This window comes from Perca fluviatilis, chromosome 3 (assembly GCF_010015445.1).
Source record: "Perca fluviatilis chromosome 3, GENO_Pfluv_1.0, whole genome shotgun sequence".
NCBI lineage: Eukaryota > Metazoa > Chordata > Actinopteri > Perciformes > Percidae > Perca > Perca fluviatilis.
Window position 1 is genome coordinate 14,998,866 of NC_053114.1, and position 5,996 is coordinate 15,004,861.

General features: G+C 42.5%; 1 long non-coding RNA gene across 1 annotated transcript; it reads left to right on the top strand.

Annotated features, from left to right (window-relative positions):
* Nucleotides 1-838: 838 nt before the first annotated feature.
* Nucleotides 839-1,422, top strand: LOC120556117. The gene is made up of 3 exons (XR_005638806.1): nt 839-850; nt 1,035-1,095; nt 1,345-1,422. It is a non-coding gene; the product is annotated as an uncharacterized LOC120556117 (long non-coding RNA).
* The last annotated feature ends 4,574 nt before the right edge of the window (nt 1,423-5,996 follow it).

Genomic DNA, 5,996 nt, shown 5'->3' on the forward strand with positions numbered 1-5,996 from the left:
TAATGTTGCTAATATTTTGCTAATGTCTCTTCAGGCTCCCACCACCTACAATAACCCACCGGGGCCAGCCACACCCACCACCTCCACTGGAACATCATACCGCTCGGTATACTTTCATACTCCTGTAACCTAAATGGCTGTTTGTTGGTTATTTAATTTGTGTGGTGTAATGTTTCGGCATTAGTTCCAATCATGGTGGCATATTTTACACAACACCAGCATTTTGATTTAATAAATTGCTTATTGACAAAAAAAAGGTTAAGGAACCACCTAGTAATCGATCAATTGTATAGAGACCCCATGATGGGTTGATGATACTACCAGTTAGTTGGTTTGCATCTACAGTTTGCATTCACAATTAACTAAAAACGTATTGCTTTCCTTTGTAATGCACAGGTGTCTGTGTTTCCATTGATTTCAGGTTCCATTTCCATCAGTTCTTCAAAGGCCTGCTACACACTCACGTTTTGTCAGAAAAAACAAGCCTGCAAACACTATACAAGAGATGTTGTGTGCTTGCTTTTTTCTTCAGCATCAACATTCCGCATTCCAAGGGGAGACTCGAGAGCAAATTTGGCACGAGATGGCCTTATTGGGAAGATCTCCTTTACATCTGACTGGTCTGAAGCACAACTTAAAGAAGAAATTACTGCCATTTTCAGAAGAACGTTTGCATTGTCTATGGGCCAGTCATTCCCATTCGAGTATTTGAGTACAGTCAAGGGATGCAAAAGACTAATGAAACCAAACGCGTCTCGAGCAGTTTTCTGTGGGGTGGAAAGGAAGTTGCCTCGATTAGTTCAGCCACTTGTCTCTATATAATGGCATTAATAACGCAAAACCTGTACAGGTAAACAGTTTATATGACAGTACAGAGTTTCAGTTATGGGCAACATTCAATGTTTTAGAAGTAAAAATATATATGTTGCTTATTCTGCTTCTTTACATAAATAGCATATCCTTTTTTAGGTTAACTAGCATTGCCACTGGCTTGATGTATTATATATCACACATAACATACTTTTTTTCTCCAGGAGGAACCTGAGGAACTCTCCGATAGTGACTTTGAAAGTCCTGTGGGCTGGAGAAGGAGAGGTGGGTCTGAGAATTTGAAATGTTGTAGGCACAGTCAACAGTTATTAAGGTTAAGGTTGTAGGCACAGTCAACAGTTATTTTCTTAAAGCAATGGGTTTATCATCTATTTATACTTTTTTAAATTTATTATTAATTCTGCTCATCCCAAAATTCAGATATGGGTATTTAAATTAAAAATGTTAAGTACTTTGTTTCCAATTACTGATATATATTTTCCCTTCTTTTGTCCATAACATCATGTAATTTAGTTCATACAGTGTCACCTTCCACAAGTGAAAGTGAGCTCATCAGTCAAGGGAGTGAAAATGACAGACTGCAAGAAAGTCCATCGCACCAAAGAAGTAGGTTAAAGCACTTGTTTATATTATGTTTTCTATGGGCTGTATGGTAACTTGGTTCAAAACCCGGTCCAGCCCTGGTCCTTTCTGTGTGGAGTTTGCATGTTCTCCCGGGTTTGTGTGGGTTTCCTGCACCATCAAAACGGGCACATTTAGGTTAATTATCCAGTCAGTGCCCTTGACCAAGGCACTGGCTCAGAATCTGGAGTTGGTTCATGGGCACTGTGCTATGGTTGCCCCTGCTCCTGGGATGGGTTAAATGCAGAGGACAAGTTTCACTGTACAACATTGTATGTGTGATTAATAAAGTATACCCCTTGTCCTTGACAACTCAGTAATTACTGCTTTATTTACTGCAAAAGTTAAGTTCACACTTTAGGATTGTAAGCCTAGAATGATTTTTCCACTTGCCGAGAGCAATCAACAAACCTTTAACCTAATGCCTAATGTATACCTAATGTATGATTTACCCCCCACCCCCAGAGCATCAAGTGTGCAAACCACAACACCCCTGAGTACAAGACAGGCGTAGTAGTGTGAACAGTACAGTGATCTTAAGACTTTGAAAGTCCTGTAGTGTGACCAAAGCTTAACAAAAGCCAACCTGACAGAATTTAAGCACCAGTTCTTTATTTTTATTTTTTGTCAGCCCCAAAATGGATCACTGTAAGCAACCTGTAAACTGTATTTTGATTGGATGTCTTGATTCATCTACCTACAAGTCATAAGAGGTGTAGACTGAGCTTAGTAGCACAATTCAGTCATTTGTACTGAAAGGGAGAGGCAACTCTCAAACCTAGCTCATCTCATTCAGTTTTGCTTCACCCTAAATCCTTAAAGGCTGCCTTTTAATTTTTTAAAGGAAACACTTTAAAAATGGAATTAGGGTTAAGTTGCACTTAGATAAAATGAGATTAACATCATTACAAAAATATTTCCCTTTGACCTCCTTTTTTTATGCGAGTACGGAGTACAGTGCCTTCATCACTGAGGGAAAGTGAGGGCAGATGTCAGGAGACAGAGAGCAGCACTCAAGAGAGTGAAAGTCAGGGCCAGGCAGGGGACCCGAGACAAGTGTTTCCTTATAATGTGGCAGAATTTGTGTAAGATATTGTTTGGGCTTCATAGAAATACAGCAGGGTAGATGTTGGTCTGTTTACATTATGAACCTCTGTTATAAGTTTTTCTCTTTCTCTTGGATTTCTGCTGTCCCCTGTTTATCTTTGTTTGCTCAGCCCTGTTTATCTGGAAGAAGATGAGGCTCCTTTGAAGAGGCAATTCAGCGTGAGTCTACTAGAAGAGTGTGATGGACCTGCTGTTAATACTTTAAAGTAAGAGTTACAAGTAATTTTTTATCACGGTAAATATCTTGTTTACACCTGTGTAAACATCGCAAACAACATCGAACAGTTATATCATCGTGCACTGAAGGTGATAGTGGAGTAAATGCACAGATAGCCAAAGGTCTGTTTATCTTTGTCATTTTTAATATAGGTCATCTGAAATGCTGAGCAAAGAAGAAATTGCAGGCCTTCTACAAGCTCACAGTGAGAGAGTTATGACATTGGGAACAAGACAGGTCTATATCAGTCGAGCCAATGTTTGGACCACAGCCCATCGTGTTGTTTAAGAGACCCAGTCTTGGAGAGCAGACAAGCACCCCATGTCACATTTGTAAGCCGATGAACATGATGTTGTGGAAGATGCCATTGACCTTGGGGTCCCAGGATCCTTCCCACTAATCAGTGACACACACACACCTCCAGGACAGTGGAGCCTTTGAAGGTCTTTATAAACATACACATACGCATACATACACATATACACACACACACACATACACACACACATACACACAGACAGACACAGACAGACAGACAGACAGAGAGACAGAGACAGAGAGACAGAGACAGACAGCAGAGAGACAGACAGAGACAGAGAGAGACAGAGAGAGAGAGAGACAGAGAGACACACACACAGAAGGACACACCAAATGGACACACCGAAATGGAGGGACAACCACAGTGGACACACAGTGGAATCCCGAATGGACTACATAGCCCCAGGACACAGTGGACACGGATGACATGGAGAACACACACACCCTGAAGACCACAGCCCCACAGCAGCAGGACACACAGACGAGACAAAGAGGACCAGACAACATGGACAGACACACGGAAGACCAACCAAGGATGGACACAACGGAGACAAGCCGACCACACACAGGAGATGCACGACACAACGGTAGGAGGACCCCACATGGAGGAAGAGACCAGAGGACAGAAGGACACAGAGGAAATATGGAGGATAGGACAGACAGACAGAGACAGGCACAGGTAATCCAGACGAGACCAGACAGACAGACCACACAGAGGACCCACACGAGCCACTGATCGAGACACTGAGTGAGTGAGACACATATGGGATAGACGAACGAATGGAGGAGGTGAAGACAGCCAGAGTCCCAAGGAAAGGAGAAAGAGACCAATATGGACGAAAAGGAAAGACAGACACAAATGAAAGAATATAAATAAATATGGAGGATGAGGACGGAAGAAAGCTTTAGTAATGAAGGAATGGATGGAAGGAATAATGGATGTGAATAGTAATGCACAGGAAGTACACTGGAGTATAAGGATGGATGGACACATGACATGGAATTAAAGACAAATGGAATCATGTATTATAATAGTGGACTTTATAAACTAGAAGCAGTGGCACAGTAGACTAGTGGGAAAGATAAACAGTGTGGTGGAGAGGAAAGGAACGAGAGTAGTGGGAGCGACAGAAAGAAGATGAAGCAGGGAAAGCCGGAGCCCAGAAATGAAGAGTTTGAATGAAAGGAGTGGAGACATGAAAGAGTTTTAGGTAATGAAGAAGGGGGTATATAAATATGACATGAAAGGAATAACAAGAAGAGAATTAGTAGTTTTAATAAAGAAATAAATATAAAGATGGTAGAGTCAGAATTTGGCGTTAACAGAATGAGAACATGGATCCGTCATGCCTTGTTACCACTGTGCAGGCTGGTGGCGGTGGTGTAATGTCTTGGCACACTTTAGGCGCCTTAGTACCAATTGGGCATCGTTTAAATGCCACAGCCTACCTGAGCATTGTTTCTGACCATGTCCATCCCTTTATGACCACCATGTGCCCATCCTCTGATGGCTACTTCCAGCAGGATGATGCACCATGTCACAAAGCTTGAATCATTTCAAATTGGTTTCTTGAACATGACAATGAGTTCACGGTACTAAAATGGCCCCCACAGTCACCAGATCTCAACCCAATAGAGCATCTTTGGGATGTGGTGGAACGTGAGCTTCGTGCCCTGGATGTGCATCCCACAAATCTCCATCAACTGCAAGATGCTATCCTCTCAATATGGGCCAACATTTCTAAAGAATGCTTCCAGCACCTTGTTGAATCAATGCCACGAAGAATTAAGGCAGTTCTGAAGGCGAAACGGGGTCAAACACGGCATTAGTAGGGTGTTCCTAATAATCCTTTAGGTGAGTGTATGTGCATGTGATTAAAAATAATTGATCCTTTAATCATGCCACCTGGTGAGAGTTTAACTTAAAAAAAAAAAAAAAACAGGGCAGAGGGAATACGAGAATTTGACTATTGGCTTGCCCAATATACCTGCCCATCAAGACTTCATCCAGCTCCCAACTGCTCCCATCTCTTCTCTAAAAGCCCGCTGCCTTCAGCGCTGCCAGCTCAGAGGAGAACGGTGTACCCTTAGGAGTGAACATAACTGACTGACAAAAGTGACTGTTTTGGAAACATACAAAAAGTGGGCCACACAGTGGGCGGACCCACCATGTGCAACCTTCATAAAGCTGCTTTCAGATTGTCCAAACTGTGTGTCTGAAACAGAAGTATTGGCCTTAATACAGTTGCTGTTGGGAAGGAGTCCAGGAACGAAATAAAAATTGGATTTAGGGAAACTGTGACCATGTTTCCACAGAGCCCCCAAACACTAGTCTGCCACTAGATCCAAATATAAAAATATCCAGATACTCTCTCTCTCCTTCTCTCTCATACACACTAAACACAGAGCCTTGTTATGTTTTTTTTTCCACTCAATATTACTCCTACACACACACTTCTCTCTGCGGCGCTGCATGCAGTCAGAGCTGGCAGCTTCAACCCCCCCCCCCAGCTAGTAAAGCGACAGGGGGAGCAAACAGACGACACATGTGCACATGCAAGCGAGGATCATCCCTGGCTGCACATACAGTCACATGGCACAAGAGCGTCCTATCAGATAATGACCACGACGCACTACAACGGCATTAAAGTCAGGACAAACAGGATACAGGAGGTGTTGTTGTAGGTTTGAGGCACTTTACCAGCAAGTTAATGGGATGTGAACAGACACAGTCTGACACATTGGGGAACCCCAAGCTGACCTACAAAGCGGCAAGGACTTTGCTATTAATGAACAACTCTCGGGTTTGCTGTTACACAAAAAGATGTCAGTCCTTCAATTACATTTTAAGCTAAAATGATTTTTTTGGCCTTACAAATTTTCCCACAGGATCTGCCATCAT